At 37.2% G+C, this 15,214-nt stretch overlaps 1 long non-coding RNA gene across 5 annotated transcripts in view; it reads right to left on the reverse strand.

Moving 5' to 3' along the window:
* Positions 1-9,389, reverse strand: part of LOC116556993 — a 29,275-nt gene extending 19,886 nt beyond the window's left edge. For 3 of the 5 annotated variants that reach the window (XR_004271310.1, XR_004271309.1, XR_004271306.1), the window contains exon 1: positions 8,244-9,389. This is a non-coding gene — a long non-coding RNA (uncharacterized LOC116556993). The remainder of the gene's footprint in view (positions 1-8,243) is intronic. The other 2 variants (XR_004271307.1, XR_004271308.1) reach the window with 2 other exon arrangements.
* Positions 9,390-15,214: the final 5,825 nt, after the last annotated feature.

The raw sequence follows: 15,214 nt of genomic DNA on the forward strand, positions 1-15,214 counted from the left end.
ATCTGATACCCTGTCTGCCTTTAAGATCCATCTACACCTTATAGAGGCCAAGGGAAAACTTCCCCTTTCCTCTCTGAAGGTTCACTCAAAAAAGGCAGGTTAATTACAGAAAAGGCATATAAATTTACTTCACATGTACACAAGAGCCTTCAGAATGAAGACCCAAAGATATAGAGAAAACTGTCCATTTTTATTCTTAGGTTAAACAAAGTATTATCATCCATGTAGAAATATTGAACAAAAAGGGTATGCTCTCATGCTCATACTGAGTGGAGAAGCCCAGCAAGGCCTGTCTGCTTAGATTCTTCTTGGCCTCTCTGTTATAGCATTCCTTCCTCCTGGGTGTGGGGCAGGACCCTCTCTGGAATGGGTGTCTTGTGACCTACAGTCAAACAAGATAGGTCAGATAATTTCTTTATGTACAGTTTTTACACAGAAAGGCTGAGGGGAAGTTAGGTAATATGTTTAGGCTTTATGGCTGGCTTTGGGGAAAGGGAATCCTGGTTTCTATGACCTGCCTTGGGAAAGAAGAATTCTAGTTTCCATGGCTAGGCTCAGGGGAGAATGGGACAGAGAGACAGGAGAGAAGGAGAAGGTCAAAGAAAAAATTTTTGCTTCTGAGGCTGCTTCCGAGGCCTTCATTTCGAGGTATTGTTTTCTGTTGAGTCTCAACAACTTCAAGAATGCTATGCAATTCAGTAACCCATAAAAATATATTCCTTAGAATTCTGAGTTATTCAGTCAAATATAGCTTCTTCTGAGGTATCCCTTTAGTAAGAGCTGCCTTCTCATTCTTCCTTAATTCATCTACTAGTAAATACAGGAACCCACATGCACGCATACATTCGCATCTTGAGGAAATATGGTAGTCCTCAGAAGAACAGAGTTTCCAGTCATATTAAGAAAGAAAATTATTATTATCTACCTTTACATGGCCACTTATTATATTAGCATTTCTGTTATTTTGAAAGGCAGTGGCAGTTGCCCTTTTTAGTCCTCTTAACCCCACCCTGAGAAAATATTGTTTGTGTGTATATGTGTGTGTGTATATTTCTGATAATCAAACATTATTTTTAAGAACTAAGTAATAATCTGAGGCCCCTAAAAAGGCATCTTTCTATTAATGTCCATCTATGACAACAATAACACCCATCAGAAGCTTTGAAATTCAAAATTCTGTCTTAGTTTAATAGCCAGGTCAAAGTCCTGAACTCCCACTTTTCTTCTGTAAAATTAAAACAGGAAACAGTTGTGATTCTTCTGCATGATGAAACCCCAGAGATTGAAGATTGAGTGTGCACATATACACACACAAATCACCTCTCAATACAGATGTTGAAAATAGTAGCTTGATTGCCAGGGACCACAGGAGGCACTGCTTCCCTGCCAAGCCAGTGGATGTGTGCCCCAGGCTGCCAAGGCACAGGTTAAGTATGTGTTGACCTCAGTGAGAGGAGAACTAGTACTAAAGTCTGGAGTTCTAGAGAAGGTACCTTGCCTTAAACTAACATTATTGTTGACACCAATAATATCACCTCTCCTGATGCTTTAAACACCATTTCTTAGGGTAGTACTTCCGACAGGTTGTCAGAATGTCTCATACTCAATATCCACCAAAGATAGAAGAAAAAGAGCTCAGGTAGATTTTCAAAGTGTTTTATTTGAAACTCTCTTGCAAAATTTGAATGATAAACATGGCGTTATTCTCAGACGCACATTTTTCTTGTAGACCTCAACCCATTGTCCTTAACCAAACTATGTCTTTCTTGAAAGGATCTTCAGTCACTCAGGCAAACAGAGGCCTGACAGGCTTACCCTATAGGTCAACACACCTTCGCAGCTTGCTTCATTCCTTAGAGGAACAATTTGGGCTATTCAACTTTAGGCCACTGAGAAAACTGAGATTTAAAAGACAGGTTAGAAAGAATTCATATAGATGGTCAAAGAAGAAATCAATGCTCAAGTAACTGAAGAAAGCAGTCAGAAACCCTGAAGTGTCACACCATAAAAAAATTTAATAAAATAAAGGAGAGCTGGATTGTATGGCATCTGTTTGTAAGAAAGTTCAAAATACACGAGGAAGATTGAGAAAAAATGTCTTGTTCATCCCTGATATCTTTCTCTGGCTTTGGAAACTATATTCATAACATGCCCTAATGTCATAATTTTGGGGAGACTTTTACTTTCCATTTGGATGTTATGGCTGTGAATTTGAAGGTTATCAAAAGTCAAACATTTATGGAATATTGCTAATGAATAATAGGGTAATAAATATGAACAAACTGTTGCTATATTCAAAAACTTGAATAGATCTCGAGGGTATGTCATCCAAAAGACCAAAGACCACCAGGATAGCTAGATAGTAGGAAAGAGAGTATTATTGGCAATATTGGTTTGGAAGCCAGGAAGATAAAGTTTCTAGCATGAACTGAAGGTGCTCTCTCTTGGAAGAGGGAAAGATAGGTTGGATTGTATGCTTCAGAGGATCCATATTACCCATTTTCCCTAAACCTGCACATAATCAGCAGGTTTAGGGCAAGTTGTATGTATTTATGAGGGGAGCTGAGCACATGAGCAATGGGAAACATATATGTAACATATATCTCATGCTCACTTTGGGGCAGAATTTTAGCATTAAAATGAGGTAGAATATGGCTCTTTATGTCAAAAGGTGAACCATAAGACACCAAGTTTGTGCGCGGCCTCTATAAGTGGGCTGAACCTGGCTGAAGATCTGCAGTTGCTCATCAAAAAAGAATACTGGTAAAGCTAATCCTTTGTCCAGTCCCAGTTGTAGTGACCTGAGTTGTATATCAGAGTCAGGATAATTTGCCTGATGTCTCATAGGGAATATTGTTCACCAGTTTAGCTACAGTGTGTTTTTTCTTGTAAGAATTTAGAAACCTGCCATGTGTCTGCTAGGCCCTGAACCCTTGACCCACAGGTAACTTCTTGTTTTTTTAATGTTACGATCCATCTTAGTTGATAGAAGTACATATTTTTTGGTCTCTCAGATCACAGGCATTATGCTGAGTGGAAAAAGCCAATCTCAAAGTGTTCCATATCATATAATTCCCAATAAATAGATATCTCTAAGTGACCACATTATAGTGATGATGAAACAGATCAGTGATTGCAGAAGTTAGGTTTGGGGGGAAGGGTGTGACATTGACGAGCTAGCACAAGAAGTTTCTTTGCAGAGCTGGAACAATTCTGTATCCTAATTGTGATGTTGGTTACTTGAATCCATATATATGGTACAACTTTACAGAACTATATATCTAAAAAGGACACTTAAAAACAGGTAAAATATGAATAAGGTGTATACTTGAGTTAATACTGCATCAATATCAACTTCCTGGCTTTGACAATCATTCAGGGAAGCTGAGTGAAAGGTACGCTAGGAACTCTGTACTATTTTTTGCAACTGCCTGTGAGTCTTAAGCTATTTCAAAATAAAAAGTTAGTGCAAATATCAAATCTAGGCAGTCTTGAACTTACGATGGTTCAACTTAAAACTTTTTGACTCTACAATGGTGCAAAAGTGATACACACTTTGTGTGCTCCTCTACTTAGCATAGTGTTAAGTCTGCACAAACCTATTGTAAGTTGAAAATATCTTTAAGTTAAAGGTGTGTTTTTGACTTAAAATATTTTCAATTTAGGATGGGTTTATCATGATGTAACCCCATCATAATTGGAGGAGCATCTGTATATAACTTTAACAAGAAAATATAGAAGGGAATAACAGGCTGTTCAAAATTATCCAATTAGGAGCTGGACGCAGTGGCTCACACCACTAATCCCAGCACTTTGGGAGGCTGAGGCAGGTGGATCACCTGAGATAAGGAGTTCAAGACCAGCCCAACCAACATGGTGAAACCCCATCTCTACTAAAAATACAAAATTAGCTAGGCATGGTGGCACATGCCTGTAATCCCAACTACTTGGGGGGCTGAGGCAGAAGAATTGCTTGAACATGGGAGGTAGAGGTTGCAGTGAGCTGAGATTGTGCCATTGCACTCCAGCCTGGGCAACAAGAGCAAAACTCCATCTCAAAAAAGAAAAATCCAATTAGTTAGATAGCAAAAAGATCCATGATTTTTTAAGTACTGCAAGTATAAAGAAAATGACTACAATATTAGCATTTCCTAAGTGTTATTATCAATCTTTCCATCCTCAAATATAAAATCTTATTAAAACGTCAGTTTTTCACAGATAAGCCAAACAGAAACAAACAGCAGCTTTGATAATTGCACAAAACCTAAGTCCACTTGGCCATAACCTCTCACCTTTTTTTGCTTGTTTTTGTTTTGTTTTGTAGAGATGGGGTCTCCTCTTATTGCCTAGGCTGGTCTTGAACTCCTGGCCTCAAGCAATCCTTCTGCCTGGGCCTCTCAAAGTGCTGGAATTGCAGGTGTGAGCCACCATTCCCAGCTTTCTCATCTTTAAGATGCGTACTACCCTAAGAAATAGTAAAGATATCGTTTAATAGATGCTATGTCAGCATCTGAAAGACAAAACTCACAATATAAGTTGATAAAGAATAAATTAAAGGAGCTATTTGATTTGTAAAAATACATGGGCTAGCACATACTTCTGAGAAATAACAATAGTACAAAGAATAAAAATCATGTTAGTTATTTTTACTACTCATTCCATGAGTATCTGTTAGCTACCTACTTGTTAATAGGTACTATGAGCGACACTGGGAATGCAAAATAAACGAACATGATTTGTGATTTCAGAGCACTCATATCAGCAATTGAAAGTAAAGATACACACAAGGATACTCCTATCCAGTAATCTCCCCTGCCCAGTTCACTTTACAGTAACTCTTTTTTCTTCCAGTGCTGTGAATACACACAAATGAGTTTGCCAAAGTTATACTGAAATAAGAATTAAAACTTGCTATTAAGTAGTTTTTTTCTTGACCATAGGTAGGTAATATGAGTTAATAATTCTCAAAGTAGACTGGAAGAAAAAGCAAGATAAGAGGTGACTGATTATGGTAATAAAATAATTAAATTCCATTAAGATCAATTACTGACATAGGGATCTTAGCAATTTTCTTTGTAATCATTCTCAATGGTCCTTTCTCTCACTGCCTTATGCCACAATATTTATTATCTAGAAAGGAAATTAACCCAATCCTCTCATCTCTTCCCGGCTTGATTCAGAGAGCTCATTTTCTCATCAGAGTGAATCCTGCATTCATTCCATTCTTTGATTGTGTCATATTCCCATTTCCTTTGATTTGCCCCAGCACAACACAATTTCAACACCCAATGTGAAGTCCACATGCTGCAAAGGATGACTGGCTTTTGCTGAGTGTCTGTAAACCAGGGCCAGCGTCTTTTCTATTTCTATCTACTCTATTAAACACTCTTGTTTAAAACAAAATCAGATGCTTAACATTCTGAAGCATCTTGTAAGCTTTGAACCTGAAAAATGGTTACACATATAATGCTTAGATATTATTGCTATGGATACTTCTAAAATTACGTATTAGCTTTAAGAGACAAATCTTATATCTACTCAGCAAATAGCTGTTATGATCCCGAATGTATATTATAACCCATTTAAAACAGATCAATCTAAAGTAGGTAAGTCCTTGGACTTCAAACTGTGCTACAAACTGACCAGCTGCCTATTAGTAAAGTAGGTTACTTATATCATCTGTCCTTCAGTTTCTTTGCTTTACTCAATTTTTATTACCATCAGTGCTGAAGTGGGGAGCAAATTAGAAGCTTCTTCTGGATGTGGGGATGAAAATTATAAAAAATAGCAACTAATTCAAGTTGATAATCTCTTTACACACACACAGCCCCCAAAAGGAAGCCATTTGAGGTAGTATGCAACCCTTACAATATTCACTTATTCAACAAATATATATTGACCATATAGCATGTGCTAGGCATTGTTCCAGGTATTGAAATCGAGCAGTGAATAAAACAAACACTCTTGCCCTTATAGAGTTTACATTCTATTAGGGGAACAATAATCAGAGACAGGAGAAATAATCCAGGAACATGAAGAATTAGTTACTCATTTGCAAAATAATGCAGGACTGATTATTTTATAGGAGGGAAGACTCAAAGTCATGTGACATAAGACACTGCCTTTTTCTCACATGAAATTAGGAAAAAAGTTCTCTTCTTAGGATAATGTGCTTACTTTCTTGAGAAACTCATGAGGGAATCAACAATAACACTCAATATTGGATAGGCAAAAATAGGAATTAGAGGAGCACCCACATCCATTCTCACTCATGCTGTCTAAGACCATCCTCCTCTTGATGAAGGAAGGAGAGCCTCCTCTAGCACCCACAAAAAGTGTGAGGCCCCCAGTTTCTAAGACCCAAGAAGGGACCAAAGGAGTGGTGAGAGGGGCATTTCTCTCTCTAGTAAAAGGACTCAAGATTCCAAAAGCAGCCCCAGGGCACCTGACTAAGGGCCATGAGGGGCTGTGTTGAAGCTAAAGGGCAAAAAGGAAAGAGAAGGCGGGGTCTGAAGCAAGCATCAGCAGGTGGGCATCCTCTCCCGGAAGGGGAAAGTCCATAAGGCCCTTCCCTGGAGTCCCACAAGGGAACAACTAAGCAGCAACTTTGAGATTCATGTTATCCCCAACAAAATCAAGTGTATGTTTGATCTAAGAAAAAACTAAGCAAACAGGAGAGTCTCAGGATAAGGATGGCAAATGTCCCTGAAGCATACAGCTGGGATTTCTACTGGGGACAACACACACTCGCACATACACATGCAGACTCATAGATGACATTTCCATAGATTATCAGCAGCAACACAGTGATGCCCTAACAGATGACAACAAAATAAAAACAAAAGCCTCTACATATGAGGTTGCCAAACTGAATTCTAGATTATCCCTTACACACACACACACACACACACACACACACACACAAAGTGAGCAAAAAATATTCTTCAGGACAGAGAAGGGAGTTTGTATGCAGAGAAAATAATGTATTCCATACAGTCCTTGGAATTTCCTTGGGGAAATGTACTGTAGCATTCCAGAGCATAATCATGTAAGTAAAGTTCCCAGCAGTTTCTACATGGTTCTATACCAAGTAAATGGGTCAAAACAGACTCTAAGCCCTGTGTGAGCAATTAACTCCACAAAAATACACACTAAACTTTACTGCAAATTTGAGCCATATAATCAAATTATATAAAAATGTGTATTTATGTTCTGTCTACTTATTGTTTACATATGGATCTGACATGTAAAACATTACATTACTGAAAATAACTCAGAAGACATAGCACACTTTCGATTACTATTTCATAGGGGCCTAAGGAACAGAGGGGAGCTCATGGGGTAAAGAGTCTCAGCAGGGGCATGGTGACACACGCCTGTAGTCCCAGCTACTCAGCAGGCTGAGGCAGGAGAATTGCTTGAACCTAGGAGGTGGAGACTGCAGCAAGCCAAGATCACACCACTGCACTACAGCCTGGGTGACAGTGTGAGACTGTGTCTCAAAAAAAAAAAAAAAAAAAAAAGAGTCTCAGTAGTCACAGGATTGACTTTTAAGTGAGTATAGCTTAGTATATTATGTAATTTTTCCCCTTCACTTAAGAAATTGAGCCATGTGCATACTATAAATTATGGAATACATACATTGTTTATTAATTAAATTCTAACTATAAAGTCACAAAGCAGTACAAATATGGATAAATCATTAAACTATTTTCAAAGGAAATGTTTCAATGTTTTCATGTTTGAATAGCTAAGTTAATTGATTGACCATGTTTAAATTTTATTTCTATCCATTTATTATCAATTGGGTAAGGCTTATAATTAATTCTAGAGATACCAAAACATTTGCATGTCTTTAAAAAACAATTGCTCAAAATATGTTTTACTTCAAAGTGTCAACTTGCCATATTAAATTATTTCAACAACATAATATAGCCAAGACAAACACATTTAAAAGCAGGGCAATTTAAGTACAGAGCTGGTAATATTTTAGGTTATCATTACAAGTTCTCCTAGGCAGTTTATTGGCAAATATGCTCTCAAAGACAAAGCTTTTGAATAGTAAAGAAAACAACTTGGTTTAAAAACCACATTCAGCCTAGACAGTCTTCAGAATCCTAACTTCTTTGGAGTGCAAATAGCTAGACTTCAAAGAGAATGAGAAAGCTGAACACACATACTCCAGAGACGTCCTCAGAGCCCACAGTCAACAGGAGACGTGCTGGGAAAGTGAGGTCTCTTACCTGCCTCCATCACTTCTTCAGAAAAGATGATGAATACTTTCCAGACAATGCCCTGAGCAGAATCACTCCCAAAACACTGGGGGAAACCTGCTTCTCCATGGTACAACAATCCCTCTAGTGGCTGGGTCAGAAGGGTAGGCATTTCCATGAGCCTGCTGGAGAAGACCATGTAGCAGCCTCTGTAATTTTAAGTTATTGGTCTTTCATTGGAGGGGTACAGAAACTCAGGAAACTAACCCATCCTCTACTCAGTAGAGCCAATGTTTTTCTAAAAGTGACTTCAAGGATACCTCCTACCAAGTCTAACACACTTCTTCATATAGACAAAATGGTAAAGGGAACCTAAATTTTGCTTACTACAAAAATTCCATCATAAACATCACTGAATTTATGTACAATAAATGTCAATGCACATACAATGATGCCAAACTTAAATGATATCTGTAAATTCAGTATATCTGGCCTGCTATATATATTTTAAAGAACATCATCCTAGATGAACTGAGATCTAGGTTACCAAATAAAACAAGTTAAAAATTTTTTTCTGATTCCAAATACATGTAACTTTGAGATCGGAACAAAGAAAAAAATGACTCACTATATATAGCCAATGAGGAAAATGAAAACAGTGTATAGCAGTCATCTGGATGGATTACTGACTTGTTTTTGGCTTTCATTTTCTTTACTGCATATGTGTTGAGTCCTTTTGTATTTTGTTCAGATCTCATAGTTACTCCTAAGGAGGTTTATTTTGACCATGCTATTTTAAAAAGTACCTCCCTGCCCCCTATTCTTTTATTCTGCTTTTTCTTTATAGCATGTGTGATATCATATTAATAACATAATATGTTTTTATTTATTTATTGCCATATCCTTCAGTAGAATGCAAGGCTCTTCAAAAATAAGAACTTTATTTAATTCACTGCTATATCCTCAGCACGTAAGACAAGGCTTTGCAGAAAGTAAGACCTCAATAATTACGTGTGAATAAAAAAGTAAACAGAGGCTTCTAGGGTAAGTAGAGTCTACTGACATGAAGTACTTGTTTCCAATTTTTGACCCTTCCATTATATCAGTAAGATAATGCATTAGTCCATTCTCATGCTGCTATAAGGACATACCTGAAATTGGGTAATTTATAATGGAAAGAAATTTAATTGATTCACAGTTACGTAGGGCTGAGGAAGCCTCTGGGAACTTACAATCATGGTGGAAAGAGAAGCAAACACGTCCTTCTTCACATGTCAGTAGGAAGAAGTGCCAAGCAAATGGGGAAGGGCCCCTTATAAAACCATCAGATTTCATGAGAACTCACTCACTATTATAAGAACAGCATGGGGGGGTAACTGCCCCCATGATTTGATTACCTCCCACTCAACTGTTCCCACAACACATGGGGACTATGAGAACGACAATTCAAGATGAGATTTGGGTATGGACACCGCCAAACCATATCAGATAATATATTCTACCAAGTGATAAAGTAGTGTATTTCCACTTTGTACTGGGGAGAATAAACAATGCAAGAGAAATAGTGTTAAAGATTTTGATATGCCAAAACAAGGAAATTCACAAAAAATTTAAAATTATTTTTTAAAAATGCACAGCCAAATTCTTACTGTAGCCATTAATAATTAGAATAGCATCCTCCAAACCTCTTGGTAGGCCTTTGTATACTCCTAGGACACATGGAGCATATACCTAGAGAGCTGTATGTCATCATTCTCTAGTAGTCTAGGATCCTGGAGGAGAAAAAACGTTGTAATAATTACAAAATAGAGTAAAATATACTAAGAAACAATTCTACAAAAGAGACTATTATACTAAGAAACAATTCTACAAAAGAGACTATTATGTCCTTTGGGGAAAGCCTCTTCCCTCTGTATTTCCTGTGGCAGCCTTCCAAGTCAGAATGTCTTTATATTTTTATTCCAGGATACATATGCAGAATGTGCAGGTCAGCTGCGTAGGTATACATGTGCCATGGTAATTTGCTGCACCTATCAACCCATCACCTAGGTTTTAAGCCCCACCTGCATCAGGTATTGGTCTTAATGTTCTCCCTCCCCTTGCCCTCCACCCTCGATAGGCCCAGTGTGTGTGTTATCCCCTCCCTATGTCCATGTGTTCTCATTGTTCAGCTCCCACTTGTGAGTGAGCACATGCGGTGTTTGGTTTCCTGTTCCTGTGTTACTTTGCTGAGGATGATGGCTTCCACTTTCATCCATTTCCCTGAAAAAAATGGAATATGTCTTCAGCTTCATTAAAAAGCAAATACTTTAGCACAGCAGTTTCTAAGAGCTGGTAAAATTTATATTTGAACTGAGAGATCAAATTAAAGAAAAATAGTGTCTCATTCCATTCTGTTTCTTTGACTAACAGTTTGACAATTTCATTTCTGATGATCAAGTACCACTTATGTAAGAAGTAGTGTAACAACACAATTTCAATTTTTCAGAAAAGGGATTAATGTTGGACCTGTGGTTAAATATTATTCTACTCTCTTCTGAAACCCACTAAAATAACAATAAAGAAATGGATAAAAATGATAAAGCCCACAAGGGCTAAAAAAATTGTAACTGGGAAATCAGTGGATAAATGGCAACTGATATGGCAGAGAGAAGTAAGTCCAGACTTAAGTCAGCAGAGAAAACTCAGGAGCCCCAGAAAATCCTCAGGAATTAGAGACATTTGGAAATCTTAGGGATTCAGGTGAGGCAGAATACAGACTGATAGACAGAATGTCAGTAGAAACCTATAAATGTCTGTATAGAAAGTACTGCACTCCAGATCCTACACAGACACATAGATGCACACATGCATGCGCGCGCGCACACACACACACACACACACACACACACACACACACACACACCCACCTCATTCAGCTGGAAAGCTACGCCTCCTCCAATGAGAATAAAAGTGTCCTTCACTTTAATATAAATGGAGACTTCTACTTCTGAGTATGATGGAGTAGCTTACAGCAGAGCTAAGAACAACTAGAAAGCTTATTTTTTAAGAACAATTTTAAAGCTGTTTGAAGATACATAAGAACTTGTTGAAATAATGGATTGAGAGAAGGAGGGAAACAGCAGAGAATGAACGGACATTTTATAGTGGCATTCCCCTAGTGCATTGCCAATTCTGAGAGCAGGGCAAGAAGTCAGCAATGCAGACTTCTCAAGCAGAGGAGAAACCAGCAAAGATTTTGGCAGTCTTCTTACGCTGGGAAGATAAAGATTGCAACAAGGTAACAAACAAATAGAAAGTCCAAAATCACAGTGAAAAAGAGGGAAATGAAAAAAGAAGGCTAACACTCATCTGGTATTACCCTTAAGACATGAGTTCTGAAGTATCATGGGGCAGGAAGTTAAAAGCTAGGAAGAAATCTTTCAAGGAGCAGAGGGTAGATTTTTATGCTCTTAAAGTACTGAGAAGGCAAGGATTAAAGTTCAGGATTTGCCAGTGAAAAAAGTCTCAGTGAATAAAACAAGTTGGAAGATCTGCAGAGCTACACCCCAAGAGTGGATTTAAAACAGAGGTAGAAAAAGACATCCATGTTCATGGATTGGAATAATTAATATTGTTAAAATGTCCATGCTACCCAATGCAATCTACTGATTCAATGTAATCCCTATAAAAATCCCAATGACATTTTTACACAAACTTTACAATTTTAAAATTAATATGGAGGCACAAAATATGCCAAATAGCAAAAGCAATCTTGAACAACAAAAACAAAGCTGCAAGCATCAACTACCCTATTTCAGAATCTACTACAAAGCTATAGTAATCAATACAGTATAGTACTGGCATAAAAACAGACATATGGACCAATGGAACAGAATAGAGAACCTAGAAATAAGTTCACACATTTACAGTCAATAACTGTAATAATTTGGGAATCTTCTGTAATAACCTGGGATCATCAAGAGATTCCCCAAGAACACAAATGGAAAAGGTACAGTCTCTTTAATAAATGATGCTAGAAAAACTAGGTAGCCACATTCAGAAGGATGAAATTAAACCCTTATCTCACATCAGACACAAAATCAACTCAAAATGGATTAAAAACTTAAATGTAAGACCTGAAATATAAACTATTAGAAAACATAGAGGGAAAGCTTTATGACATTGGTCTTGGCAAGAATTTTTTGGATATGACCCCAAAAGCATAGGCAACAAAAGCAAAAATAAACAAATGGGATTGCATCAAACTAAAAAGTTTATTGCAGCAAAGAAAACAATCAAAAAAGTGAAGAGGCAACCTACAAAATGAAAGAATATGTTTGCAAACCATACACCTGATAAAAGGTTGATATCCAAAATATATAAGGAGCTCAAGTAACTCATTAGCAAGGTAAAAAATAACTCAATTAAAAAATGGGCAAAGGGGCTGGGTTCAGTGGCTCATGCCTGTAATACCAACACTTCGGAGGTCAAGGCAGGCAGATCACTTGAGCTCTGGAGTTCAAGACCAACTGGGGAAACATGGCAAGACCCCCTCTCTACTAAAAATACAAAAAAAAGAAAAATTCCTAGGTGTTATGGCATACACCTGTGGTCCCAGCTACTCAGGAAGCTAAGGTAAGAGGATCGCTTGAGCTCAGGAGGAGAAGGTTTCAGTGAGCTGAGATTGTGTCACTGCATTCCAGCCTGGATGACAGAGTGAGACCCTGTCTCAAACTTAATTTTTTTTTAAAGAAATGGGCAAAGGACCTGAAGACAAATGGCTAAAAGATATATGAAAACATGCTCAACATCACCAATCACAAGGGAATGCAAATTAAAACCATAATAAGATGTCACCTCACACCTGTTAGAGTGGCTATTATAAAAAAGACAGGAGATAGTATTTATGAGGATTTGGAGAAAGGGGAACCCCTATATACTGCTAGTGGGAATAAAAATTAGTATAGCAATTATGGAAAATTCGATGGAAGTCTCTTAGAAATTGAAAGTAGAACTACCCTATCATATGATCCAGCAATTCCACTTCTGGGTCTATATCCAAAGGATATAAAATTAGTATATCAAAAAGGTGTCTGCATTCCCATGTTTACTGCAACATTATTCACAGTAGCCACGACAGAAAATCAACCTTAGTGTTCACATTTACATACATAACAAACCTGCACATCCTGCACATATACCCCTGAACTTAAAAGTTTAAAAAAAAAAAAAAAAAAAAAAAAGCTTGCTAGTAGGGAACAAATAAATAAATAAAAATTTTAAAATCTTAGTGTTAATCAATGAATGATTAAAGAAAATGTGGCATAGTGTGGTATAGATATACAATCGAATACTATTCAGCCTGTAAAAAAAAAACGGAAAGCCTATCATTTGTGACAACATGGATGAACCTGGAGGACATTCCACTAAGCAAGTTAAGTCAAACACAAAACAACGAATGCTACGTGATCTTACTTATATGTGGAATCCTTAAAAAGTCAAATGCATAGAAATTGAGAGAATGGTTTTATCAAGGACCTGGGGTTATGGAGAAGGAAGGACTGGAGACATGTTGTTCAAGGGATACAAAATTCCACTTAAACAAAGGGAATAGTTTCAAGAGAGCTATTGTAAACATGGTGAGTGACTATAGCTAATAACAACACAAAGCATACTAGAAAATTGCTAAGAGAGTTGATTTTAAATGCATTCACCAAAATAAAATGGTAAGTATGTGAGAAAATTTAGCCTTTCCACAATGTATTCCTATATCAAAACATCATGTTGTACAATTTTTGTTTTATTTTGTTGTTTATTTTGTTCATAACAAGTAAAAAATATAATATTTACTCATCAGTTAACAAAAAATAAAAAATGTTTTAAAATAAATCAGGTAGAAAGAACTTACCAAAACTGTAATCTAGCTTTGACATATCTCAGCCCCTGATTGGATTAAGGTGAGCAGTTCAACTCTATCTGCCTGGAAGAGAAAAGGTAAAACCTCTTTGGAGGAATAAACCATTATTTAAACCTCTACAATTTTTTCTTACCTAATGTCTCATATTCAATCATTAATTACTAGAGTGACAAAAGACAAGATCATATAAACAAAACTCAAGACAAAAAACAGGAAATAGAAAGAGGTCCATAATGGCTATACATTGGAGGTAGCGTAGAGTGACATTAAAATAATCATGATTAATATGTTCAGGAAAATAGAGGAAAAAGTGACAAATATCACCAGAGGACTAGAATCTATAGAAAAGAATCAAATAAAAGTCTAAAACTAAAAAGGAATATCTTTAAAATTAGGAACTCAACAGATGGTTTGAAAACAGGTTACATATAAAGAAAGGAGATCAGTGATATAAAAGACTGGTAAATGAAAAACCCAAAGTGAAGAACTATAAAGAAAGGACTAAAAACTATTTTTAAAAGTAAAACACAGGTAGGTCAGTCAAATGGCATAATATATGTGTAACTACAGTCTCAGAAGGTTAAGGGAGAGCTAGAGAATTGTGTAGAATCACTATTTGCAGAAAAAAATAGCTGAGATCTTCTGAAACTGTTGAACTATGTTAACTCGACAATTCAAGAAATGCTATAAACCCCAAACAGAATAAGCAAGATTATTGTTTGCTAATCAAGTAAATGAATAAATAGTCGATGCTATAATCCCAACCCATAAGCATATCATTGCCATGGCAATAGAAAATTGGCTTAGGCAGCCAGGGGGCAGTGGCTCACACCTGTAATCCCAGCATTTTGGGAGGCTGAGGCTGGCAGATCGTGAGGTCAGAGCTCAAGACCAGCTTGGCCAACATGGTGAAACCCCACTTCTACTAAAAATACAAAAATTAAGTGGGCTTGGTGGTGTGTGCCTGTAATCCCAGCTACTCGGGAGGCTGAGACAGATGAATTACCTGAACCCGGGAGGTGGAGGTTGCAGTGAGCCAAGATCATGCCACTACACTCCAGCCTGTGCCACAGAGCCAGACTCCCTCTGAGGAAAGAAGGAA

The sequence above is a fragment of the Sapajus apella genome, unplaced genomic scaffold, assembly GCF_009761245.1.
Source record: "Sapajus apella isolate SASKATOON/1434 unplaced genomic scaffold, GSC_monkey_1.0 scaffold18, whole genome shotgun sequence".
NCBI classification, from domain to species: domain Eukaryota; kingdom Metazoa; phylum Chordata; class Mammalia; order Primates; family Cebidae; genus Sapajus; species Sapajus apella.